We start from the raw sequence: 16,590 nt of genomic DNA, 5'->3' as shown, positions 1-16,590 counted from the left end.
AAGCATGTTAATTCCACACAAGTGGTGGATCCCATATATCAGTAGAGCCCTGTCTGCCCATGCTTGCGCACAACAGTGATGTCTGAACCTGTGTGACTGCAGAGGATACACAGCCGGTATTTCTTACCTGATTTCGTCCTCCAGAGATCATTCTCCAGACCAGCAAGCAGAGAAGGCAGAGTCAACTTGACACCATGTGCCGTCAGTTTGCTCATCACTGCTTTCGCAGTGTTATCCGTGGCCTGAGAAAGATGGGGAAAAAAAGATGCTTCATAAGCACGTCTAGCAAAATGGTCCCCACTAAAAAGAGTGCTACCGCCCTGTGATTCAGCATACTTCCAGGAAACTGAACAAAGCTGTTGCTCCTTCTCCTGTGCACCACTACCCTTTCCATTCTGAATGCAGTTATTTGTTAACTTTCCCTCTGAACTTTCTGGAGGGCCTGGGGAGCTTAAAAAACATGATGGAAGGCTCGTTGAGTATTGACTGCATAGCTCAATGCGTGCTGAAGGTCGTGACAGTCTTACTTTTTTTTTTTCGCAACACAAATTTTTTATATAGTCATTTTTCAAGTTACCTTCGCACCAAGCACACTTTCGGGGTGGACGAATAGCCATGCCATAAATTTATAAAAAGTCAAGATAAAAATGCGAGACTGTCTCGACCTGCACTGTAGTCCAAGGAACGTGACAAAAAAAACAGAATCAAAATAGGCTAAACGGTAACGAAGAAATCAGCTCCAGAAACTGATCAGAAAGGCGAAAAAACAGTTTTGAGAAAACGGCTCTCAAAGTTGCACCTTCTCTTCAGTTCTCTAAACGCACCAAAGTTGGAATCTATGGTGTGTTTTGTGACGTGGGGTTTCTTGGACATGTGGCCTCTGGTCTGCTGAGCCTTCGTTCTGCCTTTTTCATGTTTGTATGGCATTCTTTACTGCTGCTCTACAAAGAGCATGGTGCCTGGGTTTCAAACCAAGTGAGGTGCATAACTATATGGGCATAAAAATACAGTAGTTCTAGCATTGTATCTGCAGACTGCCTCATTGATAGCAGCCTCTAGTGCAGTCAGTGAGGCGTTGTTTTCTTTTGATAGAATCGACCATGCATTACTGAATGAAGGCTCACAGCAGCCTTCTGAATCATCTTCCATTGACATTGGCTATGGAGGTTAGGAGAGCCACTGATAGATAGGCAGCAATGCAGCTGCTAGGTGCTTTCCAGCCTGTACTTTTGTATCATGCCTCACTTCTGCTGCCAGGTGTCTGTGCCAGCCCAAGTGGCCTAGGGAACAGAGCTCATGATGAGGTTCTCTTTATGAATTAAAGGGGTGGTATGATAGGTATTGTTACGAGATATCGTGGCATTACGACAATAGAGTCGGCGCGCGATGTGCCAAGTCGCGGGTTCGAGGTGCCGATGTGCGAAATGCCTCGTCGCGGGTCCGCGGAATAGACGCTCGACGAGCTTAGTCGCGCAGTCCGAGGTGCCGATGCGCGAAATGCCTGGTCGCGGGTCCAAACGCTCGGTAAGCTCAATCGCGCAGTCCGAGGTGCCGACGCGCGAAATGCCTAGCCGCGGGTCCGAGGAATAGACGCTCGAGGTGTCGACACTCCATGAGCGATGTGCCGACACGCGAAATGCCTAGCCGCGGGCTCGAGGAGTCGACGCTCGAGGTGCCGACGCGCGAAGTGCCTAGCCGCGGGTCCGAGGAGTCGACACTCGATGAGCGATGTGCCGACGCGCGAAATGCGTAGCCGCGGGCTCGAGGAGTCGACGCTCGATTTGCTTAGTCGCGCAGTCGGAGGCGCCAATGCACGAAATGCTTAGGCAAGAATCCGAGAAGTCCGCGCGCGATATGCTTCATCGCCGAGTCGGAGACGCCTACGCGCGAAAGGCTTAGCCGCGTGTCCGAGCATTCCGTGCCCGAAGCTTGGTCGCGAAGTCCGCGTCACCGATACTCAGAATGCTTAGCCGCGGGTCTGAGACATCCACAAAAAGCGGAATCGGTCACGCTACTGCGATGTCCGCGTAGCGCCCGCTTTAACACTCGTCGAGATTACGGTAACTGTCCGGAGCTCGCGAGGAGACCGCAACAAGCGGAGCAGACGACGCCATCACGGAGCGAGCACCGGACCAATGGTGAACCGCGCTGGAGTCACGTGGCGGGCGCGGCCAATCGGTGGCTCCGGCACGACCTTCAATCATTTGCTTTTTGTGTGCTTGTTTATGTATGGAGGAGATAGCTGAAGCGGTAGATTTGAAGACGGAGAAATGCGCTTTCCAACGAGACCAAGATGGCGGCGCTCGGCTGCGCCGATCCGGAGATATCGTGGCTTGAAAAACGCCGTTTTTTCGCGATTTCCGTGCAATTTTCCAGCACCTTGGCTGATACAACATTTTTTTAGAGCACTTCTACTTGGTTTTCAGTGATGATATTTCGGAATCTCTTAAGTGCTATTTCAGGAAGTCCACCTTTCTGGGCATTTATTCCTGGCGTTGAACTAAATGATGAAAGGCCGTTTTACTGCGACAACTATAATATGGACGCTCGAGGTCACTGTTGATGCCATCATGGCGTCGTGCTACAGAAGACACACGGAGGAACAGAGCGCCTCCAGAGAAGTGATTTTGGCTGCAAAAGCGACGAAGCCAAGTGGATTCACTGTCATGCCCCACTCAAAAGGCTCTGCTGGAGCTGTGGCAGCATTCTGGCTTCTGGCACAAGTGCTGTGCGCACACATTAGCGCTCGTGCTGAGTAACTGCGTGCATACCACACCGTGGTGCATACAGTGGTCTGAGCGGAACGGAGAGTAAATGTGTAACTAAATTTATGTAATTCGTTCTTTCAGACACTGACAAATGCTGACGATCTTCTGTAGGTCAGTGCACCATCGAGGTGTGACGTCTGCAACACTGCTGGCACACTGCTCATCACGGCAGTGTTCCCGAGATGCCTTCATTGCCTTGCTAAACTTTGCCATCACTTTCAATGCTTCGCGAGTGAAGCTTAATTTTTTTTGCTACTCAGCAATACATTTGCACACAATCTGCTATAACCTATGCTTTCTTTAGATGCAAGTGCCTTGTTTCCTGGGCAATCGCAAGTGGCAGCTGAAGGCTTCGAACACCACCCATTCCGGAAATATGGGGACGCTTGGCTTTACTGCATACCCTCCTGTTGCATCTTTTCTGTGTGTCCCTTGGCGCTAAGTTTCCTGCATGACACTCGCACCAGTGTCACATGATGCCTTGGGTGGCATGGTGGTATGCCTCTTTAGTTTCAGGCTGTTGGCAAGTACAGACTGACTGATTGTCCTATGGCAAAATAGCTGCACGGTCATTGACCGTCATGTGTCATAAAAGCTGAACACAACAGACAGAAAATGGCATTTGGTGGTTATTCTACAACTGCAATACGTGTGAAAAATTTTCTGCTGATAGCTTCACGACATATGCTGGTGCGTATCTGTGCAAGCGGCGTAAGTGCAACACGAGTTGGTGCATCAAGGTGCAGAAGGAAAGCCGAGTTGCCGATAAATGTCACACTGGCACAGCTGGTGTCAACCCTAGCCCACATTCCAACAGCGTATTGCACTGCACACAGCAAAGCAGATGCGCACAAACATGGAGAAGAGAGGAGCTCACCTCGCGGACATACTGGTTGCTGTCGCCAAAGCAGAGCAACAGATGCGGCAGCACGTGCACTACGTACGGCTCAAAGAGGCGCCCGAGCACCGAGCAGAGCATCTCGAAGGCCAGCAGGGCACCTTCCTTGCGCCGGGCGTTCTTCTTGTCCTAAGGACAGAGATAACAATTAGGACAGCTTCTTGAAATGGTGAAAAAAGCGTGCAAAGACTGGGCATGCCGACATGGAGCGGCATCACGTACGCTGTCTTTCCACCTGTTAAGTACTGGAGGTTGCGTAATGATTAAGTTTTGGAGACGCGCTGAAGTAAGAGACTAATGAAGTATTTGCTCCCTGCCGCATGAAATATGGCATGAAACTGCATGCAGTGGTGCCACTCACAAACTGAGATTTGGAGCAATTTTTGCAGCGGCAAAATCTTCATTTTGGAGCAGTTTGGAGCATTCAGATACAGACATTGGAGCACTTTGGAGCTAATAAATGCCAGCTGCTGGACACGACCTAAGCTATTTCAAACACATAAAATTGACAAGCGTTAATCGAGAAAGTATTTGCTTGCTGTAAAACAATGTTTCTCTGCCTCTAAATACACGAGTTTCCCTTTAACTTAAATGAAGACAACAAACCTGTTCACACAGCATGCTGTAATTAGTTTATTTCAGTGAAGCTGTAACCTTTTACATTGTACGATTTGCTCATTGACAGCTGACATTTCGTTATGTTTTCAGCAAGGCTCTAGCATCAGTCAGAAACACCTGGTCAGACTCAATGTCACAAATGCTTTTCTGAGCCAGGCCAGACTTGATGAGCCCCTCATAACGCTCAGTCATTTCTTCAGACAACACCTCTCAGGTACTTTTCAACGGTCTGTTTTTCCTCATAAAGCTGAAGCCTCTATCTGTTCAGCAACTGGCCAGTTCACAACTGACGTCGACTGATTATTTCGACACCAGCAATTCAAACAAGCTCGATTATTCGGACTACTTTGAGGCACCAGGACTGGCCCATAAATTTAAAGTATAAATACGACCAAAATTTCGGACACCTTAAGGTATGCCATCCTATATAATTCAGACTCCGCCTGCACGACTGCGTGCTAATTTGACCGCTGAGTTGAGCGGAAATAGCAATATTTTGGCGTTGGTACGTCACTGGCATCGCCGCAGCATGGTGGTCGGCCATGTTGCCGACAACTCCTGGAAACCGAAACTAGCGAAGCCTAGTTAATCCAGCAGCAACCGCTCGCAACCGCCGGGCAAGCGAACTCTGGCAAGCCATGTGGGAGTGCATTCGGGTTGGCTCCGTGCGTCCACCGTTTATTCATTACGTGTTAACTAGAGACACGGTCGCGGCTACTTAAGTTGTTTAAGCGGCGCCGACTACACTCTAGATGTCTCCGCCGACGAGGACATTGACTGTGTCAAAAAAAAAAAACGTCATTCGACTATGATAGAGGCATTGTGTTGAGGCGGCCGTGTGTTTCATTTAAAGGATTCCCAACTGTCAGCAACGATGCCTACTCCAGCTTCATTATCCTCGCCGATAGCTTCGAAGCATAGAAAGCACGGCAATTATCTATAAAGCGTTACATAAAGCTGGTTCCCAAAAGTCCGCTTTGCTGCAATACAGCAGTGTTAGGCAAACAAGCATGCACAATATATACAATGTATTGCGATGAAGCATACCAGGAGTGCAAAGAGGCCGCTGCCACAGAACATAAAACGTGTTCTTTAAATATACATGCATGCATTTGCTGTCTCCTGTTGCAGTATGAGAGCCGAGGCGCAGAATAATTGTAATGGCAAGCCTTTAAAGCTATTTAGGACATGGCTGTGGCAATTACAGCACTTGAGGGCAGTTGGGCTACGTTCACACTTGGTCTCGGAGCAGGCGGAAGAAGCAAAAACTTCGAAAAATCCACCCGCCTAGGCAGTGAAATGGGCAGAAAACCAGGCAGCGAGCCCAATCGGTCTCGGACTAATTTTTTCACCATGGCGAAGCGGAAACGCGGTGGAAAGTTGTTCTGCTCGATCGGACGCTGCACTAGCATGTACAGTAGCCGACGGATTTTTCGGACTCCAAAAACTCGGACTTGTTGGATGTTCCGGATTTCATAGATGTACCGTTAGGGTTCCCATAGAGCTAATGCATTTTTGCGACGGATTTTTCGGACGACTCTAGGTGCCAATGTTCGATTTTCCGGACTAAATCGCTCGCTCCGAGCCACGCTACCCGATCTTGGGCTACCCGAACCTAACTCCCTTGATGGATTTTCCTCTGGCTTGGTTTCCAGTGGCCCACTGTATAGCCTTCAAGATTAGTTGATGCACGCTATCCTCCTGTCTCGGCGACCATGCCCGCTCTTCCTTGGCCGACAAAACGTTCCAGGCACTTACTTTTTTTTTTTTCGGTCCGCTCAGCACAATCATCATAATCACTAAAGCGGAATCCGTTTTTTTCCCTTGTTTTTCTTTAAGTTTCGGTTGTGCGGGTGAAAGCTTGTGAGGGTGAGCCGGCAACGCACACGGGAGAGAGGAAGGCGGCAGGAAGCACTGGCGCTGAGCCGTGCTCCCTCAAGGGCTGCAGAAGATAGCGCCAACCTCTACTTTCTCAAATGAACCACTTAGTTGTAGTAGTGGACTTCGTTCGCTCGCGGGGAAGGCGATGGAGAGCTGGTTCAGCTCTTGCGGCTGCTGCCGACGGAGCTGCCACGCAGGCACCGTATCTTGAAAGCGATCTGCTATGTGGCCAAAGTGTGCGCCCGCGGGGGATATCTTCAAAGCGATCTGCGATGGGTACAAAGGGCGTGTGCCGAGTGCCAGTAGCTTCATATGGACTGTTTTTTCCCTTGATTTTTCGACGTTCACATTGAAGCGAGAGAATAGACTGCGTGAAGGTCAATTTGCCTGCAGCTTCTGGCGCGCTTTCTCACTCCAGCGTTTTAACGAGTTTCCGCGGTCATCGAGAGAGATGTGTTCATGTAACCTGTGCGTGCGTGACACTATGCTTATTTAGTTAGTAAGCGCATATTTACAACTTTACACGGTCAATAAAACTAACATCCTTATTTCGTATAGCTGTCTATTAATTTGCTATCGCAATCAATGCTCCGCCTTTTGGGTGAAACTGCGACATTTTTCTTAAGCCGCTCTAAGCCTCATGATTATTTTTTCTTGGGAAAAGGGGGGGGGGGGGGGTCGGGTGTGCGAGTTTTTCGGACTCTTCGGTTTTTCAGACTGATCGATTTTTCGGACTATTTTTCAGTCCCCGCGAAGTCTGGAAAATCGGTCGGCTACTGTAAACATGCGGTCGTAAAGTTGAACATGGCACAAAAAGTGTAGGCTGCAATGCTGATCGAAGCGATCCAGAACCATTTCTTGCTCTACGACAAGAGCGGTCCTAAAACGTACTGTTAGCAATACTCGTGATAGTATTACTTGTGATTGACAACAGTTGAAAACGAGAAACTGTGTAGCTTGCACTGTCATCATTACTGCGCTGTCACCTTTTCTTGTTTTGAAATAAAAGAGAAACAGAACAGAAACAAAAATATCACAGTATAGGGGGTGCATCATCGCACAGTGCGGTCAAACTGGAAGTGCGCGCCTGTCAATGGGGATGACTGGACGGCACGCACTAAACCTTCAGTTATGCTTCGGCCACGTGCTCCGCTGTTCGCGTATCTTTTCATTGCAATAGTACTAGCATTTTCTTAAATTAAGCCTCCCTCACATGTGGTTGCTGCTTTTCAAAACAAAGCTGCCCAGAAGGAAACTTAAAGATGTAGCACATAGCCTGCTCTCTGTACAATCGGACGACGCACAGTTCCGGCTCAACGACCGAAGTGGTGAAAGCTCGAATGAATGGGTTTAAATGTGGTGAGAACCTGGACGGCCTCGGTGAGGGTGTTCATGATGTCTAGCTGCTTGAGGGAGAGGATGCCGAGTCCACGCACAAGCCCTGCCAAGCCATAGGCAGCGCCCCTTCTCTCGCCATAATGCTCCGAGTTGAGCAGCTGTGTCAGCAGCTTCTGAACCAGCACCGGCGCCTCGTCCTTGATGGCCGGGATCAGTGGAGGCAGACAGGTGGCCACAGCCTCTTGCACCTGGGCAGCCCCGCGACAAGCACACATTGTCACACTGCCACTCAACACGTGGTAAAAGGCTACTGGCCAAGCTCTCAATTCACAAACAAACACCACCATATGGTAGCCAACTGGTTTTTCAAACTTCTCTATTTTTCAGAATTACTCAATTGGTAGGGCTTAATCAATGAGAGTTACAGAACCACCGTTTAAAAGAGAGGATGGTGCTGCAATGGCTGCACATGCAACAGTGCATAGTCGACCCACCTGCTGCGAAGGCGTTGCCAAGGTGTCGATGAGGCGGTTGACGATGGGCTTCACCTTCTGGTCGTCCTTGTCCAGGTGGCGTGCAAGGGTTCCCATCAGAATCACCACACTCTGCCGCACTTGGTCGTAGCTCTGGTCCCTCGGGGCACCATCCAGGAAGTGCTCAAACAGAGGCAGCAGTATGTTCACCTTGCTCTGCGCAGTGCAGGCGGCCAGCATGAGCCCATACCACACTCTTAGTCAAATTTGCACTGTTTACAACATTTGCTCGACGTTAAATAGAACGGCAACAAAAGCAGCGTGTATTTCATAAAGTGCGAAAGTATGTGTGAAGATCAAGCAGATTTGCCACCGATAGGTGCGCAGATCGTGTTGCATACTTGGCAACAAATTTACGCGACTTTGAGAGCGGTCAATCTAACCCCACGCGCAATCTTGGGAACGATCACTAATGAGTCACCCATACAAACATAGTGAAATCTCGATATAACGAACTTCAGGGGACCACGCTAAATTGTTTGTTATTCTGAAAGTTCGTTATAGCGAAAGCCCGAAAATGAACCAATCTGCCCACCAACCCATCAGTTCATAAGCTGTCATCATTTGAGCTATCCATGAAAACGTCGCTGTTGGCTCTCGGCTCGCGCTGTTGCTATTTTCCGCTGCCACACACCACCGAACCATGGTATGAGAGTGACGCACGCAGAACAGACACTGAGAAAACTGCTGACAAAGACGAAGCTCCATGTTGCCTCCAAAGCGCAATCTTTTTTTTTTTTGTTTCTTTTTCACATTCTTTGTCGTGGACACCGCAACTGTCACACTCAAGACTGACACCTGAACTATTCCAAAGCGCAAGCATGTGTAAACGACAATGTCCAGAAGGTGCTAAGTGCGACCTTGTGGCATCCCCGCGAGTATGGAGGTTACATTTCTCCGTGTGCGTAGCTAGTACAGCTGCAGAAAAAAGCGCAAAAGAAAGAGGCGTGCGCAGAAAGATGGATAAAAGAAGGAAGAGACGCGCCCTCGTTCCAAGGCGACACTTGTCTGGGTGAAGTATGCGCCTGCAAAACCTGATGCGTCGTCAGCTTCGCAATAGAAATTTTTTTTTATAGAGCGCCATCTCAGGTATTCCCAACCCATGCGCCGTGGCATCCGCTTTCTGCGCCTTGTCGTCTGCTAGCCTACTGTTTCGGATGCCGTGAAGTAGTAGTAGTAGTAGAAAACTTTATTTGATGTTTTGTAAAGAAGTCCCAGAGGGTGGAGCCCTCAGTCCAGGGCCCCATTTGCTGCTGCTTTCCGGCTGGCCCGGTCGATCACATATCGCTGGTCGTTGAAGGCTGTGCTGGAAAAAGCGGCTTCCCACTGGGATGGGGAGGGGTTGGGTATTCTAGGTAAGCCAGGTGGTTTGGAGCATTCCCACGTAGAATGGTAGAGGTTTGGGTGACCACCACAGAAAGGACATGTGTCGTGGTACTGGCTAGGGTAAAAAGTGTGGCGGAGAGCAAGGCTGGGGAACGTATTATTTTGGAGCTGACGCCAAGCGGCTGCATCTGCACGGTTTAGCTTCACGTGTGGTGGAGGGAATGTTCTACGGGATAGTCTGTGGTGTTGTAGTATATGCGTGTATGTAAGCGGTATCGTTTCCACCTTGTCTGGGTTGGACTGGTCTTCCACCGGTGCCTGGAGGGTTAGGCCTCGGGTTGTCGCATGAACGCGCTCATTGCCAGGGAGAGACGCATGCCCAGGTGTCCAGACTAGGTGAACTAGTGGAATATTTTGCTTCTTGTGTAGAATTTTATGAGCGATCGGTGAAATCCGTCCTTGTGCATAGTTTCGACATGCTTGCTGGGAATCTGCAAGAATATGTATGATCTTATCTGGGGGTTGAGCGCTGATGGCGAGGGCTATGGCACATTCTTCGGCTTCCGTGCAGTTGTCAGTGCGTATTGTGGCTGATAATAGTGCTTCGCCCCTCCAGTCGGCCACCCGTACCACTTTGGCTGTAATGTCGGGGTAGCACGTGGCGTCTGTATAGAAGCTCTCGAGGTCGTTGCCGTATGTTCGGTGCAGTGCCATTGCACGTGTAGTGCGCCTGCCTTTATGGTGTTCAGGGTGCATATTCCGAGGTAAGGGGCCCACTGTAATGTATCGGCTGCCATGAAGGATACACGGAAATCAAAGAATCCTCCCATTTTGAAATATTAGTTTGTAGTACTGAGGCGTTAACATGACACGAAAACTGAATAACGATCGTTATTCTGAAGTTCATAGTACTGAAATATTTTTACATTGAAGCTATAAGAAGTCAGCAGGGGATTTCTGAAAGGTTTGTTAACCTCAAAAGTTGGTTAATGTGGTGTTCGTAGTAAGATTTTACTGTATTAGCCGCAAGCATTCCGCAATGGTGTCTGGCCTGTTACATCAGACAGCTGCGAATTTTTGTCACGGCCACACAGCTTCAGCCATTAGGCCTAGTCGTCACAGCTTCATCGAGTGTTGGCGACTAAAGTTGCAGTTGGTTCCGAATCGACTCAAATCTAATAGCAGCAGCCACACGGCATTTGTGAGGTCAACAAAACAGCCGCTGCCTTCTTTGCGACACAACATACAGCGCCCTTTCGTTCCCAACAGCGTCGCAGATGCACATAGTTTTTTTTTTGTAGCTTTGAGTAACCCACCAAAAGACTAGTTTTGGATTTACATGGCACACCGGAAAGTGTCATGGCCTGTTGCATGCATTTGCACGGACGGATAAATGGGAGAGGGGGGAGGAGGGGGGTAGCGAGTGTCGCGTATTTAAGGGGTCACGTGCCATGACCCTCCAGATGTGAATCTTTGACAGGTGGCAAATCACAGCGATCCTGACAATGAAACAGTGCGGATGGCGAATGCTATTTACCATCGGTGTCAGCTACATATAGACCGGTGTGATTGAGTCCCCTGATGCGCGGTTCTTTTGTCTGTTACGCAGACTGGCCTTACAACTTACCTGCCGTAATGTTGGGATAGCCCGTCAGTATTTTGGAGAATAAGTGGAAAGTAAAGGTTTCTGTGCATTAACTAGAAGATTGCTACAAACATAACTCCACTATTGGACAGAACGTCATTAGTATTCAGTACAACAAAATGTCACTAATTAATTAGTTTCAGAGGAGACGAAGCATTTTATTCTATTCAACAGAAATGCTATTGATAAAAAAATATTTTCCAGACCTCCAAACACTAGAAAGGACTGAGCTGTAATCAGTGCTGGCATACTAATTAGGTGTTCCCTTTAATGAGAAAAGTAGACAGTACTGTATGTCTTGATTTCAATGTACTTTATAGTTTGTGATAGGTTGCTACATTGTTGTTATGCAACGCTAAGAGACTCCTGAGCATGTGCAGAACCGTACTTTCGTGCCTGAAATTTGTAAGCATTAAATTTGAGGAAAGAAGATTTCTGAATGTTGGTTCGATATACGGCTTTTTTTTTCTTGATTAGATTCATTATTTGATTTGAAATCTACTATGCAGTATTTGCACACCCTTCATTAAAAGCATGCAGTATGCTTCCAACCGCACTACATCTCACACGCTGTGAAACAGATAGCTGAAGATGCTTATTGCCATAGTGTTATCGGTGACAGATGTGAATGCGACATATGATGACCCGCGAAGAGGTTTGTTGGTACCGGAAGAGGTAACTGAATGCATGTGGGCATTTTCACGTGACACGGGCGGGCGAGTACTGCAGGAAAGCTGTCGTGGCAGGCACCTAATGCTCTTAATCGCACGTGCCTCGCGCCTTTTCTTTTTCACACGGAATCTATAGATCGGAAAACGTATCATACGACTGCAGTTGGGCAAAGTACTCAACGTTAGTGCCAAACGATGGTATTTTCCAGGAAGATATCAACTGGCATAAAAGAAGCATAACTCTATTGGGTCATTTTCAGTGCTCTCGATCACAAACGTTGGCTGCCGGGAAATTGTACAAAACGGGATCGTATCAATGGGCTTCTACTGAACTATACGTTGAAATTCCGATCTATGGTGAAGCTTTTTTTCTTTTCTTTATCCAGAATCTTTACCTAAAATGTGGGTGTGCGGGCCTTACACTACAAGTGGAAGCAAATGGGAAGGCCTCACATTTCCGTGGAAGTCGACCAGGGCTGTGGCAGCATCCAGGAGCGTCTTGTGCACCACCGGGTGAGGGTCCGACAGCGCCTCTTGCACGTAGAACTCCATGAGCTCCGGCACAGCAGGCGAATGCACCAGGGGTGCCAGCTGTGCCAGTGCAAGCCCCACGCCGCTCCGGGGCTCCCAAATGTCCGGCGGGCGCTCCATTATCACCCTGCCAAAGCTGTCTCGCACAGGCTCGGGACGCTACGATACGAGTACAACACACAGTGAGCTTTCAAACGCCTTCATGTGCAATTACTCTTGAACTTTTCTTGGCCCCGCCTCAAAAGCAAGACCTCACACACAGTACGATGAAATGTCCAAAGTTTCGAGCCTAATTCGCATGTAACTTGGCATCCAAGCTCCGTCACCTTGGCCATGAGTGGCGTTTACCAACACTTCCAGGGCTGCAGCAAGTTATCTTTTTTTGCCCACTTTCATTTCTATTACTGTATATACTCACGTAAGGAACACACTCGCATAATAAATGCACCCCCAACTTGGCTCCTGAAAATTTTGATTTTTGTTCCCCACGATCGAACCACCGTGCTGTAGTTTTCCGTAGACTGAAATCTTTTATCTCGCAAACGTGTTTAAAGCAAGCGCACTTAATCTCAATGCCCGTCGCTGTTCTGGAAATACTTAATGACGCCACATGATGAATGCCTAGATCACATAAACGAAATTCTGCAGCTAACTTATGCAGGCTGCACATTCATGCTAGCGGCAAACCACCAGGGCCAGTGTGTTTAATGACTGAGAAAATGACGGCAAAGCCATGATGAGAGAACACTGGAGGCAAAAGCATGCGGTAAGAACAAGCTGCGCGTTATCACGGTCGCTTGGGACCTGACGGAAAGAGCGATCGCGATAACACTCGGCCTGTTCTTGCTGCATGCTTGTGGCTAGTGCCGGCACAAAGGCACCTTGCAGACTCCAGAGAGAAAGAGAGAAAAAATGAAAAAACACAACTGGCTCTCCTGCAACAGTTCTTTTATACACTTTACAGACTTTACTATTACATACAGTCAAACCTCATTAATACATACCCGCTTAATTTGTAATTGCGGTTTTAAACGTAGTCGCGAAGATTCCTCCACTCAAACCCCATTGAACCACAAGTATTGGCTGACCGCTTAAAAGCTGTAGTCGCTCATTACCCACCAAACAGTTAGTGCATACTACTGTAAAAGCTTGTTAATTTGAATTTCACAGAGATGCTTAACTAATTCGAATTAAATCAAATTTGAAATAATGAAAGTCATTGAAATACAGCCAGAATTGAGACCGCTTTGCTAGAAAGCACTTGCTACTCACAACAATTATTTAGCAAAATAATTTGCAATTACTTTTCACTTCTTTTCTTTGAAAGCGATAGCCATCGGTTCGTCTTCCAAAGCGTGAACGCGACACACAGCTTCATCTCACGAGAAATCACGAGAAAAATCGGTTCTGGGAAACCCCGCATTTCGGTATCTGCAACACCTAATCTACGCTGTATGAAAATGGTTTGGCTGAAAACACACGAAAAGTGCCCGAAAAAAAAAATTAATTTGTCAGTGCGCAGGGCGACAAAACAGCTTTAAATCGCGCAAAATCACCGCAGTTCACGGAGCCATATCTCGTATTTCCCACCACCGAGCACCACCATCTTGGTATCGTTCGAAAGCTCAAAGTTTCGCCGTTCCGCTTCTCAATTCGTCGGTCATCGCCATCTTGTAACAAATGCACAAACAGTGATGTTCCGTACTGCGCCTAATAATTCCCTTTCCGAGACATGAAAATTCCCTATTTCGGGCATTTTTCCCTGCCCCCCCATATGTCTAAGAAAATCCCCGGATCTTTCCCCGCCCTAACAAATTATATATATACAGTGGAATCTCGATGATACGAATCTCACGGGGTCAAGAAAAATATTCGTATTAGCCGAAATTCGTATCATCAAAACACAATTACAACTAGCTCAATTAATGTGGGACGCGGGGATCAGATCGCGAAAATCGCGAGAAAAATCAATTTTTCAAAACCACGCGTTTGGGTATCTGGAACGCCTAATCTACGCTGTATCAAAATGGTTTAGCTGAAAACGCACTAAAAGTGGCCGAAAAAGATTTATTCGTCAGTGCGAAGGGCGAGAAAACAGGTTTAAATTACGCAATATCACTGCAATTCACGGAGACATAGCTCGTATTTCCCGCCACCGAGCGCCGCCATCTTGGTATCGTTCGAAAGCCCTAAGTTTTGCCGTTCCGCTTCTCAATTCGTCCGTCGTCGCCATCTTGTAACAAATGCGCAAACACAAAAGAAGCGCGGGTCTGCGATAGGTAATCACACGGGCCCTCTGATAAAAGCGGGCCTCCGATTGGCTGCCGTGCTGAAAGGCGTCTCTCCTTTGGTTGCTGCTGTGGCAGGGGCAAACCACGCCGGCGTATTCATTTGACACATAGAATTCGGATTACTGAGAACTCCCAGGTTAGTGATGGATCGTCGCTCGTTGGCGAATAAACTTTGGACGAAGCACGCCTTCGGAATACGGAAGCGCTCGTACAGCAAGAAAAATACGGCGATTAGCGAGAGAAGCGGAAGAGCACCCGACTGAACGTGCCGCGCTACCTTGCACTGTGTGACTCCAGCAGCGAAACCCACAATCGCCCTGTGCCATCGGCACCGATAACGCAGCCGACGGAAGACGCGCCGACGGAGGCTCCCGCGCTTCGGCGTACGGCCGCGCGAATCAGCTGAGATCATATCTCGGTAGACATAGCTCGCTGCGACTAGGCAAAATGGCGCAAAAAAGAACGTGGCCCGAAGCACGGCAGCCACTCCGCCCGATGGCACGCGGAAAAGGAGGAAAATCACAAAAGCAACAAAAGCGCCACCGCTTCGAACTCTTCGCGCCCATTCGCGGCCTCCGCGCTGTCAGGCGTCGCGTCCGTGCCTCCACACCAAAAGAGAAAGGGAGAAAGCGCGTGACTGCGTGCTGTTCTCTTTCGCGGCCGTCGGTGGGGCTGCATTTATTCGTATCAACCGACGCGGGTCGAAAATCAATTCGTAACAAGCGTTTTCTAGCACGTTGCAAAGTAATGGGGCTCGGCTGGGACCGCAAAAAAATTTGTATCATCAGGAAATTCGTATTAGCCATGATCGTATCATCGAGGTTCCACTGTATGTGGTGTGTGCGTGACGTGTTTATGGCTTTAGCAATTCTTTCAGGCACCTGCGCTCCTGCACAACACAAAAGCATGGCCTTCGAGATTGGCTTCTAATACTCTGAGGGATTTGCAGGGCTGGATGGCGCGTCACGCGACCTCACATCAGCGATTCACACGAAACAAATGGCTGATTTAGTGTGCAATTGATCGACCATATTGCTGCCAGGTGTTTCGCGGGGTTAGCATGCTTCAGAAGATCGCTCTTACCGCACTTGATCGTAACGCCTAGGCTTTGCACTTCGCCTCGGTAGTCGTGTGCTCTACAAGCCATCCTTTAAATTCCGGCAGGCTGAGCCACTCCGAGCCTAACAACTTCACAAACTTTTTTCTCATTTGCTTTGCCTGTTTAGGATTTGATGGTCCGGAGCCGTCATCCATGCTGTCATCGGAGCCCATAGTTTATGACAAAACAACTGACGCAAGCAAAACGTTCAAATAAACACGAACACCCAATTGACGCTCCTCTTTTGATTATTCTTTGGATTGGATGCTTGTGGCTTGTTGCCCATTCATAACGAAACAATGTGGTCTTCCACTACGATGTCACGTAGCAATCTCGGAGCCCATGTGCTGTGAATACGTTGTGGAAATGTGGCTTCCTAATCAAACATGCAAAGTAAACAAGAAATCGCTTTATATAAGTAACAATAACGAATCTCATAGGCTATGCTTTTGCCTGCTGCATGCGCCGGAAACAATCGCAGAATCCGAAAGCGCATCGTGTCGCGATGTTATGGACATTATAGAGGAATTTCACCATTCCAGAAATTCCCTGCAATATTGCAAAGATTCCCCTTTTCCCTTTTGTCCAAAATGACGGCTGAAAATTCCTTGAAAAAGGGAAAATTCCCTGCACGGAACATCACTGCGCACAAACACAAAAGAAGCGCGAGTGTCTGCTGGAGGTAGTCACATGGGCCCTCCGATGAAAGCGGGCCTCCAATTGGCTGCCGTGCTGAAAGGTGTCTCCCCATTGGTTACTGCTGCGGCGGCGGGCAAGATGGCAACCGCAGTTGTCTGCTTCGCAAACCACGCCGGCATCTTCACTTGACACGCAGAATTCGGATTTCTGAGAGCGCCCAGTTTAGTTATGGATCATCGCTTGTTGGAGAAGAAAGTTTGGACGAAGCACGCCTTCGGAATACGGAAGCGCAAGCCTCCTACGGTGAGAAAAATCGACGATTAGTGGGAGAAGTGGAGGAGCACCCGACTGA

At 48.4% G+C, this 16,590-nt stretch overlaps 1 pseudogene; it reads right to left on the bottom strand.

Moving 5' to 3' along the window:
- Positions 1-16,590, bottom strand: part of LOC119444421 (eIF-2-alpha kinase activator GCN1-like) — a 152,488-nt pseudogene that overhangs the window by 71,987 nt on the left and 63,911 nt on the right.

This window comes from Dermacentor silvarum, chromosome 3, assembly GCF_013339745.2.
Source record: "Dermacentor silvarum isolate Dsil-2018 chromosome 3, BIME_Dsil_1.4, whole genome shotgun sequence".
In the NCBI taxonomy this organism is placed as follows: Eukaryota; Metazoa; Arthropoda; class Arachnida; order Ixodida; family Ixodidae; genus Dermacentor; species Dermacentor silvarum.
Note: the sequence above shows the minus strand (reverse complement) of the source record. Positions and strands in the feature narration are given on the sequence as shown.